General features: G+C 35.2%; 1 long non-coding RNA gene across 3 annotated transcripts in view; it reads left to right on the forward strand.

Moving 5' to 3' along the window:
• LOC141504179 (uncharacterized) overlaps nucleotides 1-22,409 on the forward strand; it is a 452,895-nt gene that overhangs the window by 173,126 nt on the left and 257,360 nt on the right. For 2 of the 3 annotated variants that reach the window (XR_012473240.1, XR_012473239.1), the window contains one exon: nucleotides 7,306-7,465. This is a non-coding gene — a long non-coding RNA (uncharacterized LOC141504179). Of the gene's footprint in view, nucleotides 1-392; nucleotides 517-7,305; nucleotides 7,466-22,409 lie in introns of all 3 variants that reach the window. The other variant, XR_012473241.1, reaches the window with a different exon arrangement.

Here is a 22,409-nt window from a genome sequence, read left to right on the forward strand (position 1 = left end):
GTGTTTCCTGCCAGCTGGCTTATCCTTTACCCAGACCATTGTTGAAGAGGTGAGAGACAAAGATGGAAAGTTCTCCAAGATCACCATTTATTCACTGGAATACAAATACTTAAATATTTTCCCCAGTCCCTAGTCCACTCCCACTCCCATGGCACTCTCCAATCAACCAGCAAAACAATGCTCAGGTGCACAAGGACACCAGGTGATCAAAGTTTATAGTACTCCCATACACAACCATCCCTTACACTTTATTAAGTGTCCATTATAGCACCCAGGATGCTCTAACAATGTTACTGTATTACAGAATCAAGTACAGCAGGAAATCCTCCCTCCTTTATCCAGAAGGTTCAAGTACTTTCACCATTTGACTAAATGTCTTTTCCTCTCTACAGCTGCCATCTCTCAAGCTAAGGATAACCTACTATTCCATCAAGGCTAAAGTTAACAAGTCTACTTTTGATCTCTATGTGGTTTAGTTTGTTGTCTCTTCCGTGAATCTCTACCCCAAGGACAACGGTAGGCTACTTTTATGGTTCCAAGATCACCTTAATTATGCTTTTCTTTCAGGCTCTCTCCTGAAGAAAGGCAAAAGAAAGAAATACAAAAGTATATTCTAGATCCTTTTTTTAAAAAAGACCAATGAAAAAGAGTAGTTCTTTTCATATAATTCATTCCACAAAAATGGGAACTAATCAATTCATCTTGGGTGCAGCCTAAATTATTTAGACAATGAGGATACTGTGATCAATGAAGTGCCAATGAGTCTACCTGTACCTTTCATAGGGAATTGCTCTCAAAATTACCAAGTAAAAGTTCAACTTCCTGTGACCTCTTTCAGTTTATCAAAGGAATAAGAGTTGACCAACCTTCTGCAAGATCATTGGAATTATAATTAAGAAATTATAGGGATTCTATAGTGGGTTCCACCACTCTTGTAGTTACCTAGATTTGCAACCTCTAACTTATTCTTGATTCTCCCTTAGAAATGAATCTCCCTGGGGTGGCTAGGTGGTGCAGTGGATAGAGTCCTGGCCCTGGAGTCAGGAGTACCTGAGTTCAAATCTGACCTCAGACACTTAATAATTACCTAACTGTGTAGCCTTGGGTAAGCCATTTAACCCCATTGCCATGCAAAAACCTAAAAAAACAAAAACAAGAAATGAATCTCCCTAATGCTCCCCATTAAATCAGCTGTCAAGCTTTGTTGATGTCAGCTCCATAATAACTGTCTTTTCTTCAGTCACATGACCACTAGTCTAGTTCATAACCCTCATCACCTCTCACTTTGACTATTGCAATAGTCCATTAATTGAATTCAATAATTATAGTCTCTACCATATTGAATTTATCCAGCAGGCAGCTGCTATTTTAGTATTACCAAGACACAAATTCTGATCTTGCTATTCTTCCATCTGAAAATCTTCATTGACTTCCTATCATCTCTAGCACAAATTAAAAACTTTATAGCTTGGCATTTAAGGTCCTCTGTACTCTTCCTTCTTTCAACTTCCCAAATTTGATTATTATTACTTCCTTCTATGCAATTTATGTTCCTGTCAAAGTGAACTAGCTATTCCATAAACTCAACATTACATTTCCCATATCTGCTTCTTTGTCACAAATTAGACCTGTACTCCTCTATCTTGGAATTCCTAGTTTTTTGTAAGGATCAGATCTGATAACTTTTCTTACTTAAACCTTTTGTTATTGCTCATGCTAACCTCACATTTTCTTGTATTTACTTATCTTTGTATATCTTATACCCCTTAACAACTTATAAGCTCCTTTAGGACAGGGGCACATTTATTCTTTGTCCTCATATACCTGATACTCAGGATAGTGCCAAGAAGTGGCAGGAACCTAATAAATGCTGGCAGAGATGGGGGTGGGGTGGGAAGACTGGATGGAAAACTCTCCTGGAAAAGGAAACTAATGATGAAAATCAGCACCTTTGTAAATGATAGTTTTAGAGACTGGCCTAGACCAATGAAAGATTAAGTAACTTCTGCTGGGTCACACAGTCAGTATTTGTTAGAATCATGATTTGAACCCTTATTGTCCTGGTTCTAAGTGAATTCTCCATCCATTGTGTCATACTGTCTCTTAAAAAAGCTTAAGGAAATTAAAAGTTATTTAAAAATTTGTGCCTCCTAGTTGGGATTTCTAGCTCATGTTTCTACAAACAAATTATTTTGATTTTAAAATTAAGGATGGCATCAAGAAGCTAATGCCTAAGATATCCTTCCTACTTAAGTGGAAAAACAGTATAGATTAGTCATGTTCTGGGAATCTTCAGTCCTGCAACAATTCTGGTCCCCTATACTCTCTAACAACCTTAAAATGAGAAAACATCTTTCAAGTGTCTATAAGGCATTAACTTTACAGAAATCACAGAGGGCATGGAGTTTACATTCCTGTAGGAAGATATGAGATGTGGACAGATAACTATGATGCACACTAACATACTCTAAATACCTAAGGGAGAAGTATGCCAAGGGAGAAATGCTCTAGCCAACTCAGGGAGGTCAGAGGTCATGTGGAAATTAGGGGAAAATTGACATTTAATCAGGGACTTAAAAGGATATATAAGAATTCAAGAGTTGGGAGAAGGAAAGGTATTATAGATCTTGAGAATGACATGATCAAGGCAATCAAAGCAAGGTAGCACAGGTGGGGTGGCCAGGTAGCGCAGTGGATAAAGCACCGGCCCTGGAGTTAGGAGTACCTGGGTTCAAATCCAGTCCCAGATACTTAATAAGTACCTAGCTGTGTAGCTGTGTGGCTTTGGGCAAGCCACTTAACCCCATTTGCCTTGCAAAAACCTAAAAACAAAAAACAAAGCAAGGTAGCACAGGAAATGTCAAAACTAATTATCTTAAACTGATGAATATTACCATTTCCCTCAGGACTGGCAAAATCTTACAAAATAAAATATATTCAGGACAGCATGTCCTAGTCATGCTGATCAAATTTTGTGCTGAAGGAGTAGCCACTCATCAATTGGTTGCTGAGGCCCCAAGGAGAAAATTTCTGCCGAATCTTTTCCACAGAACTCATCTGGCTCTCTCTCAGTGGAGTGGATAACAAGAAGCCTAGGTCCTACATGCTAAAAAGAGTTGTACTTGAGCTTTTCAGATATGAGGTGGGGAAGTGGAGACCATGAACAGTGACTAAGGTAGGAAAAGGTACCTATAAATCCAATTGAATGCCACCTCTTTGAAAAAAGACACAAAAAAAGAAAGAATAGAACCCAAAGTGGTAGTTAAATCCTGGTAATCCCTATTTTTGTTTACTCATTTTCAGTAATGTTCAATTTTTCATGACCCCTTTTGGGGATTTTTTTTTTGGGAAAGATACTGGAGTGTTTCACCATTTCCTTCTCCAGTTCATTTTACAAATAAAGAAACTAAGGCCAACAGGGTTAAGTGACTTGTTCAGGTAAATATATGTGACTATACGTGACTATGTCCAGGTCATATAGGTATTAAGTATCTGAGGTCAGATTTGAATTCAGAAAAATGAGTCTTTTTAATCTTTCTCTGCAAAGCATTGGGGTTAAGTGACTTGCCCGAGGTTACACAGCTAGGTAATTATTAAGTGCCTGAGGTCAGATTTAAACTCAGGTCTGCTGACTCCAGGGTCAGTACTCTGTCCACTGCATCACCTAACTGCCCCAGAAAATGAATCTTAATGCTCCATGTCCAGCACTTTTCCAAGGCATCACTTAACTGCCCAAGATCTAATTAGATTCAGTCAAATGGCTAAATGAGGGTAACAGGATACAGAAATGTAAAGGACCTTAGACATCATCTATTGTCACTTCAATATTTTTTAAAAAATGAAGATAATGAAGTCTTAATAGTTTAAATGATTCTGAAGGGAAAGGTACTGAAGAAGATATAATAGGGGGCCAGCTAGGCAGTGAATAGCACACTGGCCTTGGAGTCAGGAGGTCCTGAGTTCAAATTTGACCTCAGGCACTTATTAATTACCTAGTTGTGTGACCTTGGGCAAGTCACCTAACCCCATTGCCGTGCAAAAACCTAAAAAAAAGAAGATATAACAGAAAACATTATATCTGGAAATGACTTTAGAAAATATAAGAGAGAATAAGTACTTTTCATGTTGGCAAATACACTCAATCTGGTGTCAGAGGAAATTGATTAGGTTCTTTGTTCTGAAAGATATGACTTTGCTTGATAATGTCTGGCCCTGACTATGTCATCCCCTTCCAGTAGCTCCATTTTACCTCTAAATTCAAAAATGAAACTATTTGTCTTTTAAAACTTTTCACATAGGGCGGCTAGGTGGCGCAGTGGATAAAGCACCAGCCCTGGAGTCAGGAGTACCTGGGTTCAAATCCGGGCTCTGACATTTAATAATTACCTAGCTGTGTGGCCTTGGGCAAGCCACTTAATCCCATTTGCCTTGCAAAAACCTAAAAAAAAACCCCAAACTTCACAACTGTGTTCCAATACATCTCTACAGTTTTATTACTCATCCTTCAGGCACTTTTCTAAATATATATATATATATATATATATATATATATATATATATATATATATATATATATACATATATATATATATTATTACATCATATATATGTGTATGTATGTATATATACACACCTACATGTGTGTTTATATACATATGGCATATGTTTATAGATACATGTGTTATATCTCCAAATATCATTTATTATATCTCCTTAAGGCACTCTGCTAAACAGCCACACTGACCTTGCACACCTCTCACATGATACTTCATCTCTAATCTATGTACCATTGTATTTATATGTCCTCCATGTTTGGAATTATCTGTCTCCTCCTTTACCCTTCTTGGAATCCCTGGTATTCTTTAAGCCTCAGCTGAAGCACAGATTTCAGGATGAGGTCTTTCCATATGACCTTAATAGCTAATAACTTTTTTCTTTAAGGCTATCTTACATCAGATTTGTATGTTTTTTCCTCATATCTTTAAAAGTCCAAATGCCTGCTGACCTCCCCATTCAAATGTGGTTTCTTCTGTGACTTCTTGGCCCAGTTCTCTATCTACTTCACTAGCCAGATAGGCTAGTGCTGAAATTCAAGGTACAAGGACCAGAGTTTAAATCCTACCTCATATGTATGCTAGCTTTGTAGCCCTAGACAAGTTATTTAACTTCTCAGCCTGTTTCTTTATCACTAAGATGAAGATAATAATAGCAACCAACTTTTGTTATGAGCATCAAATGAATTAATATTTTTAAAGTGTTATATGCAAGCTATTATTTCTTAATCATTGTAAAAGGATGATATTTCCCAAAGAGTCTAACCAGCTAATGATCCCAAGTCTTTTCTGAACATTGTCTATGTTAACTATCAGATTTAATATTAAATGTAATGAGAAATATAGAAGTCTCTCTTCTGTGTTTTGATTATCTGTAAAGGACCCCTTGAGCTCATGAATGGGGTATTCTCCTCCTCTTGGGAAGGTAGAACCCTTCTGAGCATGGAGAAGCTAGTCTCTTATACCTGCCAAAGCAGGAAATCCTTTATTCCACCTGTCTTTAAACCACGTATTTTCAGCAAAGTAAAATGAAGTCATTCTACGTGGAATATTAAACTTTTCTCTATTCCGCCAGTATACTCTAAATCCATAACCAGGAACAGGAATCTCATAGACATATACTGTTGGTTGCCAGAGGTGAGATGAATTAACATAAATCTACTAAGCAGAGGAAAAAGCCAAGTGTGGGTGTCCTAATGGCAGGGCAGGGGGTGAACCATATTGGATCAGAAGAAAGCCTGTTACTGCTATCTCTGCTTCCCATGCCTAACATTTTCCACAAATTTGGATCAACACCATCTTGGCAGCTGCTGGTTGGAAATAACATCTGGCAGTTATGCCTGGAAGCAGGTGGGAAGTAGCTACAGCTACAGCCACAGAAGAACTGAATGCTATACACACAGCTTGTTTTCCTCCTGCTCCAAGGAGACCAGAGGAGAATGGGAACAGGATCCCAGTTGCAAGTTTAATAGCTCTAGGTCAACTCATCCCTCTTCTTCGAAAGAACTTTGGGTCTTCCTGGAATATTACCCAAACACACCTTGTTCAGAGTTGGGATAGTGATGGGAAGAAAAATGCTGATCTGGAAAGAAAAAGATCTGGGTTTGAGATCTAACTCAGCACATACTCATGTTACCAATGACAAATCAATTCTCTAAAGCCTCTAACTGTAATATGGAGGTCATAGTATTAGGACTAAGGGATATTATTAAGCTGAGAAAATGGATAGTTTTCCCTCAAATAAACTAGTTTGTATATTCTGAATTATTTTTTCCCCCTTCATAAGAGTGGGAAAGAAAGAATATAGACTTGGGTTAGGAATAAGAGAATTCAAAGATTTAAAAAATGGAAGGAACTTCAAGATCATCTAGATCAATTCTCTCATTTTCTAGAGGAGGAAGCAGACCAAAAGTCACCCAAGGTCATCCAAGGGACTTAATCAGGATTTGAATCAAGATAATCTGACTTTAAGCCTTCAATTTTCCTTGAATGATGCTACCACCATGGTCAACTTTCACAACAAATTGGATCTCAGATTAGTCCTGTTAGGAAAATGGTGAAGTTAATAGCTAGTCAGCAAGCATTTATTAAGGTACTCAATATGGGCCAGTCACTGTGCTAAGTACTGTCATACAAAGAAAAGCAGGCACAGAAGGGAGGCTCTTGAGGAAAGGAGTATGTATATATGTAAAATTTATCTTAACTAGAAAGGGATTAGCTCAAAACTGTGTTCAAAGCATTTTAACTGGCCTACCCCATTCTGCTGGGACTCCTGGAGATGAATTTCAAAAATGTTGGACAGACTTAGCTAGAAAGGGTTCAAACCTTTAACATTTTGCTAGATTGATATTTCAAAAAGGACACTCATCTTATTAGCCTCCTCTCCTGGGTTCTCAGAGTATGAACTTTCTCTTTTAGATCTTTTAAAATGTTTTTATCCCATTCTCTTGGTTTATTCATTTATTTATTTTCCAATTACATGCAAAGATAGTTTTCAATATTCATCCTTTTGCAAGCTATTGAGTTTCATATTTTACTACCTCGCTTCCTTTGCTCCCCCCTGCCCATGGCAGCAAACAATCTGGTAGAAGTTGTACATGTATAATCATGTTCACCATATTTCCATATTTGTCATGATGTTGTGAAAGAAGAATTAGAACTAGATGCTTTAAAAGTGAACTTTAGTATACTTTGTTTTTCATTCAGAATCCACTGTTTTTTTCTCAGGCTTGGATGGCATTTTTCTTTACAGATTTCTCAGGATTGTCCTTCATCACTGAACTACTGAGTGGAGCTAAGTCCAGGGGGCAGCTAGATGGTGCAGTGGATAGAGCATCAGTCCTGGAGTCAGAAAGACCTGAGCTCAAATACGGCCTCAGACACTTAGTAATTACCTATTTGTGTGGCCTTGGGTGAGTCATTTAACCCTACTGCCCTGCAAAAACTTTTTTAAAAAAAGAAAGAAAGAAATTGGGAGAAAAAAGTTAACTTGACAATACCAATTAACACATTGATCATAGCTTAGTCCCTCATAGTTGATCATCACATAATGGTGCTGTTATTGTGTACAATGTTCCCCTGGTTTTTACTCACCTCACTCAGCATCAATTCATGCAAGTCATTCCAGGCTTTTCTGAATTCAGGTTACTCGTGATTCTTACAGAACAATAGAACTCCATATCATTCATATACCACAGCTTGTTCAGCCATTTTTCCAATTGATAAGCATCCCCTCAGTTTCCAAATCTTCTCCACTAAAAGAAAACTGCTATAATTTTTTGTACATATGGGTTTCTTCCCCTTTTATGGTATTTTTTGGATATAGATTGAGTGTTTTTGCTGGATCAAAAGGATATGAACAGTTTTACGGACCTTTGGACATAGTTCCAAATGGCTCTCCAGAATGATTGGACCCCTTTACACTGATTAAAGAATTAGGGTAATATTTATATAAAATATTCACAGTAGCTTTTTTTATGGGGGCAAAGGATTAAAAATTGAAGGAAAGCTCAGCAATTTGGAAATGGCTAATCATTTGTGGTAAATGATTGTAAAGGGATATTTTTGCTATAAGAAATGACAAGCTGGATGATTTCAGAAAAACCCAGAAAGACTTACATGAACTGATGGAAAGTGAAGTTTGACAACATTATACACAGTAAACAATACAGTATGATGAAGAACTGTGAATGACTTAGTAATATAGTGATCTAAAACAAGACTAAAAGATACAAGGAAGCACACTGCTTCCATAGGAAAAAAACTGAATTGAATTCTTTTCTTTCTTTTTTTCATTTTCTTTCTTTTTAAAATAACTTTAAATCTTCTTGTATGTAATGGCTAATATAGAAATATGTTACATGCTTGCATTTGAATGAACTATATTGAATTGCTTACTGTCTCTGGAAGGGAAGGGATAGAATTTGCAACTCAAAACTTTAAAATGTTAAAATTTGTTTTAGCATGTAGTTGGGGAATATGAAATATTATAATAGACAAGGATTATGATCAAGGATGAAAGGTTAGAATGATTTCTTTAGAAGAGAATACAAGCAGGGAAAGAGGAATGATAATGACAGCACTTCCTGAAAACCATTTCTAGGTAGTATAACAGATTTAATTAAATGCAACCAATATTTGTTAATCAGTTCTCCTGCATGAGCAAATCACTTGTTAGACACTGGGAATATAGGATGAAAAGTGACACCACTACCAATAAGGGCATATGGAAGTGGAGTAAAGGGCAGTGAAGACATATGCACTGATACAAATGATTATATTTCAAGTGGGATAAGAATATAGAAGAAAATCAATTTAAATGCTGTGAAAAATTTTGAGGGAGGAGAGGTTTGAGTTGGGGCATGCAGTGTTAGCAATCAAGAAAAGCCTCAAAGAGGATGTAGCACCTGATTTAGAGGTTAAAGTATGAGAAGAATGTTAACACATAAACATGTAGAGGGTAGACAGGTGATAAGCAATACAAGGAAACTTACATGTCTTCTCCATGTGCAAAACACTGTACCAGCAACTGAGGATATACAATTAAATAGCCTTAACTTCAAGAAATTTATATTGTGTCCATGCAATTTTAGAAACTCAAAGTTCACAGATAAATAAATACAGATTTTGCAGAAAGGAGATTATAAATAATTGTGAGGGATCAGATGTGATAAATAACTAAACTGGACAATGAAGAAAATAGATATTCTGAAAGGTGGTAATAAAGAGGGAATATTACATGAGGGAAGATTTTTCTGACACTAATGGTGGAGAAAAGTCTTGGAATAATTTGAAGATCAGTTGCTATTTCAGTTTCCCTGGAATATAAAGTGAATAAAATGGATGTAAACTAAGGTTTAAAAGATTTTTTTAAGTTTTGATTTTTAGAAGATCTAAATATCAAACTAAGAAATGTATTTTATTCTATATACAACAGGTGGTTCCTGAAGGTTATTGAGCTGAGAAGTGAATTGGTTAGACCTATATATTTGGGAGAATTTGACCTACATAAAAAATAATTTGGTATCTATATGATGGAAAAATTGGGGAGTGAAGAGACTAGAGACAGGGAGAAGGGAGACTAATTAGAAAGATAAACTGATAGTTCAGGTTAAAGAAACGGAAGGACTGAATTGTGGTGATGGCATTTTTGAATAAAGAAAAAGGAAGATGCAAGAGATATCCTGGAGGCAAAATTTCAAGATTCGGCAACTAAGGAACAAGAAAAAACCAAAGATGATTGTAATTTTTTTAAGTCAGTTAATTGGAAGGACATCCAAGTTCTCAAAAGAAATAATGAAGTTAGGATGTTGAGAGAAGGGACATATTTGGAGGTAAGGTAATATATAACTCAGGTTGTATTGAAAATGCATCCCTTCTTGCCTCCACATATACCATTGAGAAAGAAACATACACCTAAGAAGAATAGTTGAAAACTATATGCAGTCATTTGGAGGCTAATGAAAAATTCTTATATCTTCTTGTTCCTTTCCTCTTCCTCCATCTTTGACTCAGTGAATTGTAGCTGAGGAACCATAGGGAAACCATAGGGAAAATGTAAATATATTATCCTAGAAGAGTAAGATTTTAAGATGTTACCAGGCCTTATCTCCTTAGCTCTTAATAATTAGTTGGCAGATTATAGTCTATCCTCCTGGCCTACAGAAAGCACTTAACACATGTTTCTTTTCATGTATTCTCTTATTAAATATCTGAGAGGATATAGGACAGGTATGTAAGGGTAGCTATATAGGAAAGAAAAATCTATAACTTAAGCTCTGCCAGCATGAAGAGCCACAACAGGAAAATCATGATGTGCTAGAGGTAGGGAGAGAAAAGATTAAGGACACCACAGAAAAAGAGAAGGACAAACACAAACTAAGTCTAAAGTGACACTTTTTTTCCTGAGCTAGGCTTGAATCATCATTTATTTGCCTAGAAATGACTTGCAGGTATTGCCAACTGCATTATTTCTAGTAGAAAAAGGCATTTGTTTGTTTTTCTATCAGCGAAGGCAATCAACACAAGGCAGAAAAGGATAATATTGAAGAGATGAATTTTTTCTTTTTAATTTAGAGAATTTTATTGGCCCAGGATAATCATACTGACAATATATTCTGAGTAAATCTCAAGATGTTCTATGGTCTTAAAATCAAAATTAACTGTGTGACATCATCCTATTCACCAGCATGAAGGGGGAAAGGAGAGAATTATTTTCATTTAGGAGATAAAATCCATAAAGAAACAATTTTAACTCCCAAATACTTTCTACAAGATTTTGGTGTTTTGGGACTAACTCTCTGATTGGATTATAAACTCCATGGGGACAGGAACCAAGTTTCGTTTTTATATTTTCTGTTTTGTACTTCTACCATTATCTAGCAAACTTGTCTCACACATAGTGCGTGTTCAATATGTATTTTTTGTAGTGAACTTCACAAGTAGGATAACATAATAAAAGATCTCAGGACTTGGTATCAGAAGATCTGTGATAGAAAACTGGTTCTGTTTGTTTTCTATCTGTCTGATCTTTGAGAAGACACTTTCTATCTCTGGGTCTCAGTTTTCTGAACTTTAAAATTGTAGTTTATATCAGATGATTTTTAATAGTCCTTCCATCTATAAATTCTTTGAATTGATAACTCAATTTGATTAATTATTGTGAATACCCAAGGATTTCTGACTGTGGTGTCACTGACCCCTCTTCCTTTTTGGAATGAAGCTGAAGTTTGGTCATGCAGAAACATAAAGTGGGATTGTCAAGTCATCCCTCCTTCTTAGCAATGGTCTGCATTTTCCTGATGGGTTGGGAGGTACAATAACAGGAACTAAGCTGTACTACCAGGAAGGAGGTTGATACTGCACATTGGCAGAGAAACAGAAGGGCCCTAGCCTGCCAAATTCTGAGTGTTATTGAAAGGTGTAAAACACTCTATGACTTTGATGATGTGAAGAAATTGCTTGTTGGAAACTCACACTGCCAGTCAAGCAGAGGGAGGGAGGGAGAGTGGGAGGGGTAGTTCTGTTAGGCATTCTGTTTCCAGACGTGTGGGTTCTGGTTGGTCCCCTGTGGCTTATCCTCATTTTGGCCCAAAGTGCTAATTTCCAGTCTGTGAAGGGCTTTGTGAACTTTGATAAATGCAACTAAACTTATTTTTTTTTTCTTCAAATGCCCAGCTCCCTTAAGATTTAAGTTTTTTTTTTTTATTAAATGTGACAAATATGGTACATTTTTAAAAGCTCTGCAGTTACTTCCTTTAACTACCTCTTTAGCAACACAGCACAGTGAAAAACAATGTTGGATTTGGAACGAGCAGAGTTGGGACTGAATCTTAGATCTACTGTTTTATAGCTATGTGATCCTCAGCAATTGCCTTCCTCTCTTTGTTACTCAGTTTCTCCATCTACCAAATGAGGTGGTTGGACATAATGGATTTTGCAGGTTCCTTAGGTGGTGCAGTAGACAGAGTTCTGGGTCTACAGTTAAGAAGAAATGATTTCAAATTAATCTTTAGTGACTTATCAACTGTGTGACCCTGGACAAGACAATTATATCTCTTTATCTCAGATCCCTAATCTATTAAAAAAGGGAAAGTAAAAGGAACTAATTCTCAGTAATTTTTATTGAGAGGATCAAATGAGATAACTGAAAATCACTTAGGACAGTGCCTAAAATATAATAATTGTTATTTGAATGTGTATCATCACCATCTACTTCCAATGCTACCATATAGATGTTGCTTATAATAACAACATTTGAAGGGTGCCCATGGAGCAGTAATGGGAGATATAGGGATGAATTAATTTAGAATGTATATGGACTTCCAATACAACTTAAGTTATCTTGGAAAGTTGTGAACATTTTAACAATAAAGTCAATCCAAACAATTGTTGGTTGCTATGTGTATACTATAGTATGCCTCATGGTGGGAATGGACTTCGAAAGTCCCTAGAATTCTATGAATCTAATTCAATGAGTAAGTAAGGACTGTATGTGTCATTACCAATCATTAAAGAGGGTTACCTAGAAGTATAGTGAAATTATCTTTGAGCCATTTTTTAATGGAGGAGAGGGTTTAAAAAAAGAACATTTGACAATATTTTGATGAATCCCTAGTCTTATTTATATGGACACTCTTTCCATGATTATAGTTTACAATCCTTCTGTTCCAGAGAATAAGACTCAGGAAGGAAAGATCAAATGTAATTCTTCCTTTACTTAATACCATTCTTAGAATTGCTCATCTATTTCTCCATGACTATCTTGAGTACTATTTCACTACTTCTTCCATCCTAATTTGGTGCCATTAATGAAAATTGTTTGATATTTGGCCCTTCTAATATTGTTCTACCATTTGACCATCATACAGACTTCCTATTTCACTTTTTCCACTGTCTTCCCTGCCATAGCTCTATTACATTATACTACTGTTTCTGGAAGGGCAAAAGAAAAAAAAAAGAAGAAAACACATGAAACTTAGAAGAAGAGTAGATTCTGAGTTTTATCTCTCTTTTGAATCAGTCTTCTGGTTTCATGGAATCTTCTTCTTTCTCGTAGAATAGACTAGTGAGGCTAAATGAAAATAATTTGATTTATGTCCCTGATATTTTATGACTTCCTTCTCTGTAGCCCTAACTGGATGTGCAACCGTTATATTCTTGATAAATACTGGAGAATACCATATGATTTTTTTCTTGTACACTGCACCCATAAAAATATAAGAATAAAATAAAATAGTTGGTACCTTCCCATAACAAATAAAAGGAAGAATAATGCATTAAATTAAATTATTAGTATATATATACCTTGGACCAGTCTATTATTAATAGACAATTTGATGTCTAGAACTAAACAGGAGGAGGAGATAAGTTTGGATCACATTCAGTGAAAAACAGAGGTTTTTAACTCCAAGGTTTCAATTGCTACAAAAGACCCATTGCTTCTCCACACTAACCCATTTCTGTTGCTAGCACAATCATTCTTGCATGCACCCAGGGCTACAATCTTAAAGTTACCTTTGGCTCTTCCTACTCCTTAACCTCTCTATACAATCATTTGCCAGTTCTTGCAATTTCAACTACCAGATATCTCCTATATCCATCGCATTTTCTGCACCTTTTACTTTAATTTTCAATGTCTAATTCTTTAACCTGCTAATTTTCAGTGTGTGGAGGGTTTTGTGAACTTTGATAAATGCATCCCAACACATTTTTTCTTAAATTGCCTTGCTCCCTAATATATTAGGTTTTATTTTTATTAAACATAACAGATATGATACATTTTCTAAGAGTTCTTCAGTTACTTCCTCTAGCTACTCCTACAGCAAGATGGCATAATGAGAAACAGTGTTTGATCTGGAACCAGCAGAGCTGGGATTGAATCCTGGAAATGCTATTTTCTAGTTGTGTGACCCTTTACAAAAATATTTATAGTAGCTTCTTTTGAGGTGCTAAAAAAATAAAACTGACAATTAAAGTGATATCAATTAATGGAAGAATGGCTGAATAAGTTGCAGTATATAAATGAAATGGATTATTATTATTATTAGTATCTAATAAATAAGGAAACAGATGATTGCAAAGAGACATGGAAAGATTTACATGAACTGATGCTTGGTGAAATGAGCAGATGTTGTTCAGTTGTGTCTGACTCTCTGTGTCTCCATGGACTATGTCTGTGGGATTTTCTTGGCAAAGAAACAAGTTATTTACCTTTTCCTTCTCCAGCTTGTTTCTATTTTACAGATGAGGAACTGAGGCAAATAAGATTTAAGCGACTTGTCTAGGGTCACCATAGCTAGTAAGTGTCTGGGGTTGGATTTGAATTTAGATCTTTCTGATCTATACCAACTAGCTGCCCTGAATGAGCAGAAATGAGTAATTTCACAAAAATTAACACCAAATATAAACAACTTTGTAAGATATAAGAATTAGGATCAATACAATTATCATCCATGATAACAAAGAATTGATGATGAAGTAAATCTTTTTCTTTACAGAGTGGTGGAAGATTTGGGGTACAGAATAAGACATCTATCTGTCTGTCTATCACCTATCTGTCTATCTGTCTGACTGTCTGCCTTCCTGCCTGTCTAGCTATCCATCTTTTTAGTTTGCATACATTCAAAGATAGGGTTTGTTTTGCTGACCATGCATATTTATATAAGGAATTTATTTTACTTTTTCCAGTGTAATAAATGTGATAGGGAGATTTCTGTTAATTAAAAAAAATATAAAGATGGGAGGATATAGGTAGGGAAAGTTGCATGCACTTTTGTTTTAAGTCATCATATTATTAGCTGTTTTGTCACAAGAAACCCTTCAAAGAGGGTAGTTATGTATTAAATACTTAAAAAATACTCACCATCCAAAACAAAAACAATGAAAAAATTTCACTTCTTTTCTGGATTAATACAACAATCTCCTAATCTATGTGACTCAATTATCTTTCTTATAAAATGCTTATTCAACACATTGGTCAAATTTATATTTTGCTAGTATAGATCTGATCATGTCAATAATCATCCTCCTCTCCTTCTACATAAGTCTACATTGGTTTCTATCCACCCCCCCCCAGAATAAGATAAAATTCAAAATCCTCAGTTTAATATTTGAATTCTTCCAGATTCTGGTTCCTGCCTATTTTTCAACTGAATTCATATTTTTCTCATATATGCATTCTCTCTGCCTAAAAGTTATTCTCTATATGGTTATAATTCAGATTTTACCTTTAAACAAGTTGCTGCACAGGGTTTCCTCTTCATTCTTTAGAACTCAGCTTTCTTCAAAGGAAACCTAGGGTACTATTTCCTCTTCCTTAAGATTTTCATATTTGTCCAAATTATTAGTGCTCTCTCCCAATGTTGTATTTGATTACTCTTGTTTATTCTGTACATATTCCTTATCTCATGGAATATAAGTTTCAAAAAGGTAGAGATGATTTGATTTTCATTGTTTTATATCCTCTGCATTGATCCTTACCTGTGATAAGTTCTTTACATATCTTGATTCATTGTATTATAATATGAATTTCCTGTCATCCTACCAGGTAGGGACTAAATCTATGATTTCATTCATATTGTTAATTTTATGGTGAGAAATACCAACTTAGTTGTACCTATATGGTAAGCATTTATTAGGTTCCAAGAATTTTGCTAAACACTTTACAAATTTCAACTTATTTGATCTTCACAGCAACCCAGGGATATAAGTTTTATTATTATCATTACTTTAGAGTTGAAGAAACTGAGGCAGATAGTGGATATATTAACTAGGGTCACAGAACAGGTAAATTTTTAAAGCTAGATTTGACTTTAGGTCATACTGTCTCCAGATTCAGCTTTCTACCCTCTGTGACCTAGGTATACCAACTTAGAGAGGTGATCAGGGCACTGTAAAGTAAAAATAGCAGGATTTTCTTCAAAGCTAACTTTCTAGTCTCAATATCATATTGCTTCTACTACTATGTGCATTTCCTAAGGTTCTGAATCTTGGGACATGATGAGCTCTGAAGAATCACTAATGCTGGTGAACAAAAGGGCAATGGAAGGCTATGTGTTTGCTGTCATGTTATCAGTCATTTTTCAGCCACATGTGAATCTTTGTTAAACTATTCGCAAAGATTCTGGAATGGTTTATCCTTTTCTTCTCCAGCTAATTTTACAGATGACAGAAGTAGAAGCAGAACAGGGTCAAGTGACTAGCTAGGGTTATACAACCAGGTAGTGTCTAAGGTCAGATTTGAACTCATGAAGTTAAATCTTCCTGACTCCAAGATCAATGCTCTCTCCACTGTATGACCTACCTGCTGTCATTTGCCTGCCACATATTACCAATGATGTCATGTCTTTAAGATGTGTTGGCAAGTCATATATGACCAAGAAAGAAGATATATAATAAGAATAAAAAAAATAAGTGATAATAGAGGGATATTCTGATTTTTTGCAATAGTACTCACAAATATAAAAAGAAGTGAAGGCAATTTCTAAAACATTTGGTGGTTTTTGTTCCTTAAAATATTTATTAGAAAATAATGGCTAACATTTAAATAGGGCTTACCATATGTTATGCTGGTTTTATGCACTTTAAACTTATTATTTCATTTTATCCTCATAACAATAATAAAAGATAAGTGCTATTTTTAATCTCGATTTAACTCCATTTTTTTTTATCTCCAAATTAGATAACTGAAGTAAACAGAGGTTAAGTGACTTTTCCAGGTCAAATAGCTAGTAAATATCTGAGGGTGGATTTGAATCCAGGTCTTCCTAACTCCACAAAGAATAGAGTTCCAATTCTGAAATCAGGCTAACAACTTACTGGATTCAAATCTGGTCTCAGATACTTACTAGCTGTGTGACCCTGGGCAAGTTATGCAATTGTTTGCTTCAATTCCCTCATCTGTAAAATGATTGGAGAAAAACATGACTAACTGCTTCAGTTTCTCTGCCAACGAGATCCCAATTGGGGACATGAGGAGTCAGACACAGCTGTAACAACTGAACAAATTCCTGATTACAGGCCAGGTATCTATCCACTCTACAATTTAACAGTCATGCATAATACCTGTATATGGTAAGAGGATGGATGATTTGCTATCTACACTGATAGAGAGAGCACCCTCATAAAACTCATGGATCATCTGCAGTATGAATATGAGAGGAAGTGCTTCTTTATGAGGCATTAATCTATGATGTGAATGCAACTGGTTTCACCAACAGAGAGATAAAGTTTAGTAGCTACAAAGTAACTCTAGGGCTACAAGTTCCTATCTGAGTGAAACAATAAAGTTCATTTTAGGAAGTGAAAAGGCAGAAAATAAAATGTTAAGGTATGTGAACTTCTAGAATAATATTATATCACAAAATCTATGGAAATGATAGTTTTAAAGTTATTTGGGAATATATGTGTGTGTATGCATATAAGAATTTATATAGATTGAAGTGAATAGAACCAGGAGGAAAAATTATGCAATAAAAACATTATAAAAATAAATAATTTTGAAAGTCTTAAGAACTGTAATCAATGATATGACCAACCACAATTTCAGAGGATCTATGATGAAAACTGTTACTCACATTTTTCACAGAGAAGTGATAGATACATTTGGCAGAATAATATATGCATGTTCATTGGTGGGGATTTTATACCGGACTATATTTTTATTAAGTTTTTTGGGAGGCGAGTGGATAGAGCACTGGCCCTGGAGTAAGGAGTACCTGAGTTCAAATCCTGTCTCAGACACTTAATAATTACCTAGCTGTGTGGCCTTGGGCAAGCCACTTAACTCCATTGCCTAGCAAAAAAAAAAAACAAACCTAAAAAAAAGTTTTGGGTTTTTTTTTTCCCCAGAGATGGGAGAAACACCACTAAGATTTAGGGTTCCTATAAAAGAATATGTATTTGCTTTCTTAGAAGTATTTTTAAATGAACAGAAGAAAACAGAAGGAAAGTTAGAAACAATCACAGATATTCAGCTATAAAAGTTATATGCTGAATTTATTATATATTTATAAAGAAAAACAAAATGTAAAGATTTACAGTTTTGTGCACAATCTTTTCTGTTCTAATATGTATTTGGAAGTGCAAATTTAGTTGATGTTTATTAAGGAAAGAATTTTTTTTTGTTTTTGTTTTTAGGTTTTTGCAAGATAAATGAGGTTAAGTGGCTTGCCGAAGGCCACACAGCTAGGTAATTAAGTGTCTGAGACTGGATTTGAACCCAGGTACTCCTGACTCCAAGGCTGGTGCTTTATCCACTACTCCACCTAGCTGTGCCAGGAAAGAATTGTTTAAATGAAAAAAGAATAAATAAAAATCATTGCAGAAACATTTAGATATGTACAATTGCTGAAGTTTCTTCCTCTACTGGACTATTTAAGGAAGTGAAGATGTTTGATGCATAACAGTCTTTTGAGATTGACATCATAGAGGAGACAACCTGTGCCACCAACCCACCTTCACTTATTAATGTTTCTTGGTGATGCAGAGACATAATAAATTTGGATGATGTGTGGGTCCTTATAAGGCCCTTTTTATTATATTCTAAAACTGAAAAATGAAATAAAATGCATTCCAAAATTCTCAAAGAAAATGCAATTGACGTATCCATTATAGAATTCATTAACCTACTTAGGTAATAAGACTCCTTGCCCCCTGTAAGTGAATATATTTTATTCTAATCATAATGAAAGTTTACAATTATTTTTTAATTTTATTTATTTTATTTTTAATTTATGAAATAAGCAAAAATTTCCATAACAGAGGCAGCTAGGTGGCACAGTGGATAGAGCACTGGCTCTGGAGTCAGGAGGTTTTGAGACCAAATCCAGCCTCAGACGCTTAATATTTACCTATCTGTGTGACCTTGGCCAAGTCACTTAACTCTATTGCCTTACAAAAACCAAAAACAAAACCAAAAAAAATCCCTATCATAATGGAATTTTAAAAAATAGGATTGCACTTGAAATTGCAATTGCAAATCTATTATGTATAACTTGCTATTCTTTCTAAATATATAATAAAGTTATCATATAACATTCTTTCTTTTCCCTTTTTTATTTCCTTCCCCTACTCTAGAGTTGGGTACCATTAGACACAAATATATAGAGAGAAATATAGATGCATGTGTAAAATTATTCCATATATACTTCTATATTTTACTTCTTTCTCTGGATGCTGATAATGTCTTCCCTCAGAGGTCTTTTTGTAGTTAATCTGGGTATTTATATGAGTCAAAATGACTTAGTCACACATAGTTTTTCTTATTATAATATTGCTGTTACCGAATATAATTTTCTCTTGGTTCTATTCATTCCACTTATCTTTATTTTTTGCAAGTCTATCCATTTTGCTTTTGATTTAGCACCTTGTCTGCATCTCTTTGGAGTTTCTGGTTATTCTGCAGGACTACATACCTTGATGTGATTAATTTGATTGTGCTCTTGTCAATTAATTTCTTAGCATTTTATCCTTTGTACCACATACCCAAAGTTCCTGGAGCTGTTAATACTTTTCTGATTATCTGTTAGGATTCTAAACATTACATTTAAAATCCATAAGGGATATGTAATAGACAGAGTTAAAATGGTGTAAAGAAGACAGAGACTTTCTTAAATTCTCTTGGATTTCACTAAGAAATAACATTAATCAAGCCTCTAAATGGAATTTAGAGTGACGGAACCCACAAAGAGCAGAATAGAGCATCTTCTATTGAGGTCTATATTGGTTGGAGCATGAGTGTGCCCAGGGCAGGGAATGGAAAACCAGCACATGGGTGGCAAGGCAAAGTGAGGATCAACCAGAGGTTCTCAGTTACAGTAGAGGCTTCCAGCAGAGGCCACAGAGTCTGGGCTCAGCAGCAATGGAATAATATGCCAACTGGGAGAACTTCAAGACAAGTACTCCAGACCTTCCCATTCAACCAACACAATTGGACTGGACAGCCCAGTCCAGATAGAAGCTGCTAGCATTCCAAACCCAGAAGGTCTAATCCAGTGAACAAGCTCTGGGAGTTCCCAGTACAGAGGGCCCAGAGAGCAAGCAGCTGGTACTCCTCAAGCAGATGAGTCCAGTGAGAAAAATCACTGAAATTCCCTATGTGATTAATTCAGTGAATAAGCTAGTGGATCTCCCAATATGTCTAGATCCAAGTCAATGAGCAGGCTTCTATGATTCCTACATCAAAGGTCTGTGAACTCACCCCTCCCCCAACACAAGCACCTTGGAACAATATCCAGTAACAAAACCAAAATGAGTAATAAAAGTCAGAGAAAAGGAGAATCTGTAGAAAATGACTTTGGAGATAAGGATGGAGAAAACACCATTTCAAAGGAGGAAGGCAACAAAAGCATGATAATGTGAAGCTGCAGAGGAGAATAAGAATTGATCTCCAGCCTATAAAGACTGCTTGAGAGAGCTCAAAAAGGATTCTTAAAATCAAGTAAAAAATTGAGAAAGGAAATGCTAGAGAAATTCATTTTCTTGCAAAAGGAAGCACAAAAATTGACAGAATTAAACAAATTCGATAAAATTACAATTGGGTAAATGAAAAGAAAAACAAATGGAAAAAATATAGCTGTTCATTTAAAAATAAAATTGATCAAATGAAAAAGAAGATGCAAAAACTAACTGAAGAAAATAATTCCTTGAAGAATAGATTGGGGCAACTAACCTTATTGGGATACCAATAATCAAGAAAAATTTTTAAAAAAATGAAAAATAGGAGAAAATGAAAAATACTTCATTGCCATAGAAAATAGATCCAGAAGGAATTAATTATTGGAATTATTGGACTACCTGAAAGGTATGATATAAAAAAAAGAATCTTCATCACATCTTTCAAGAAAACATTATGGAAAATTACCCTTATATCCAAAAACCAGAGGACAAAATAATTATTGAAAAAATCCAGTTATTACCTTCTGAAAGGGATTCCCAAAGTGACAACACCAAAGAATATTATAGCCAAATTCCAGAATTTTCAAATCACAGAGAAAATTCTGCAGGTGACCACAAATAACAAAAAATTAAGTATAGAGGAGCCCCAGTCAGGATTACATGGGACTTGGCAGCATTAATATTAAAGAATCAAAGGGCATGGAATATGATATTTTGGAAGTCACAGGAGCTTGGATTATAACCAAGAATCAACTAATCAGCAAAAATGTGTGCAGTCTTTCAGTAGAAAAGACGAACATTAAATGAAATAGGTGACTTTCAAACTTTCCTGATGAAAAATCCAGAACTTAACAGAAAATTTGATTTTCAAAAAAGAGACTCAAGAGATATATAAAAAAGGTACATAGGGGCACAGTAAAAGACTGTTATTCAATAAGATTAAATGGATTACATCTCTACTTGGGAGGATAATGCTCACAACTCTTTAGAATTGTAACTCTATTAGAGGAAGGTATATTTAGACTGAAGGTATGGACATATTTTTTAATTTTTAAATTAATAAATATTAAAAAAGGAATCATAATGAGAAAGGAGGAAGGGAGAGGCATATGTGGTAAATTATATCCCATGAAGAGGCACAAAGGACCTATTACAGTAGAGGGAAAAATGGAAAGGGGTGAGAATTATTTGAATCTAAATCTTATTAAATTTGGTTCTAAGAAGGTACAATGCATGGACCTAGTTTTAGAAACAGATCTCACCATTCAGACATTAGAAAACAAAATTACTAGTATCATTCAGGAGAAAGGGGGAGAAGGGAAGAAGGGACTGATAGAAGGAAAGGGGAAAAGTAAAAGGAGAGAGGAGAAAGAAAAAGGAAGGGGTTTAATAAATGAGGAGGCAAATTAAGGGAGGTGGTTTTCAGAAGTAAAACACTGGTGAGAAGGATAGAGTGAAAGGAGAAAGAAAAATACAAACAAGGGGAAGTTAGGATGGAGGGTAATAAAGAGTAATTATAATAGTGAATGTGATTGGAATGAACTCTCCAAATGGAAGCCAATAGCAGGGTGGATTAAAATCAGAATCCCATAATAATCTGCATAAAAAAACACGTTTGAAGCAGAGAGATATATAGAGTAAAGGTAAAAGGCTGGAGCAGAATATGCTTCAGCTGAAGTGAAAAAGGAGGGAGTAGCAATCCTTACATCAGACAAAGCAAAAGCAAAAATAGATCTGATTAAAAGGGATAAAGAAGGAAACCACATCTTCCTAAAAGGTACCATAGATCAGTGAAGTACTTTCAATACTAAACATGTATGTACCAAGTGGTAAAGCATTCAGAGTTTTAGAAGAGTAGCTAAAATACAGGAAGATATAGACAGCAAAAGTCTACTGGTGGGGGACCTCAACCTCCCTGTCTCAGAATTAGATCAACCTAACATAAAATAAATAAGAAGA

The sequence above is a fragment of the Macrotis lagotis genome, chromosome 1 (assembly GCF_037893015.1).
Source record: "Macrotis lagotis isolate mMagLag1 chromosome 1, bilby.v1.9.chrom.fasta, whole genome shotgun sequence".
Lineage (NCBI taxonomy): Eukaryota > Metazoa > Chordata > Mammalia > Peramelemorphia > Peramelidae > Macrotis > Macrotis lagotis.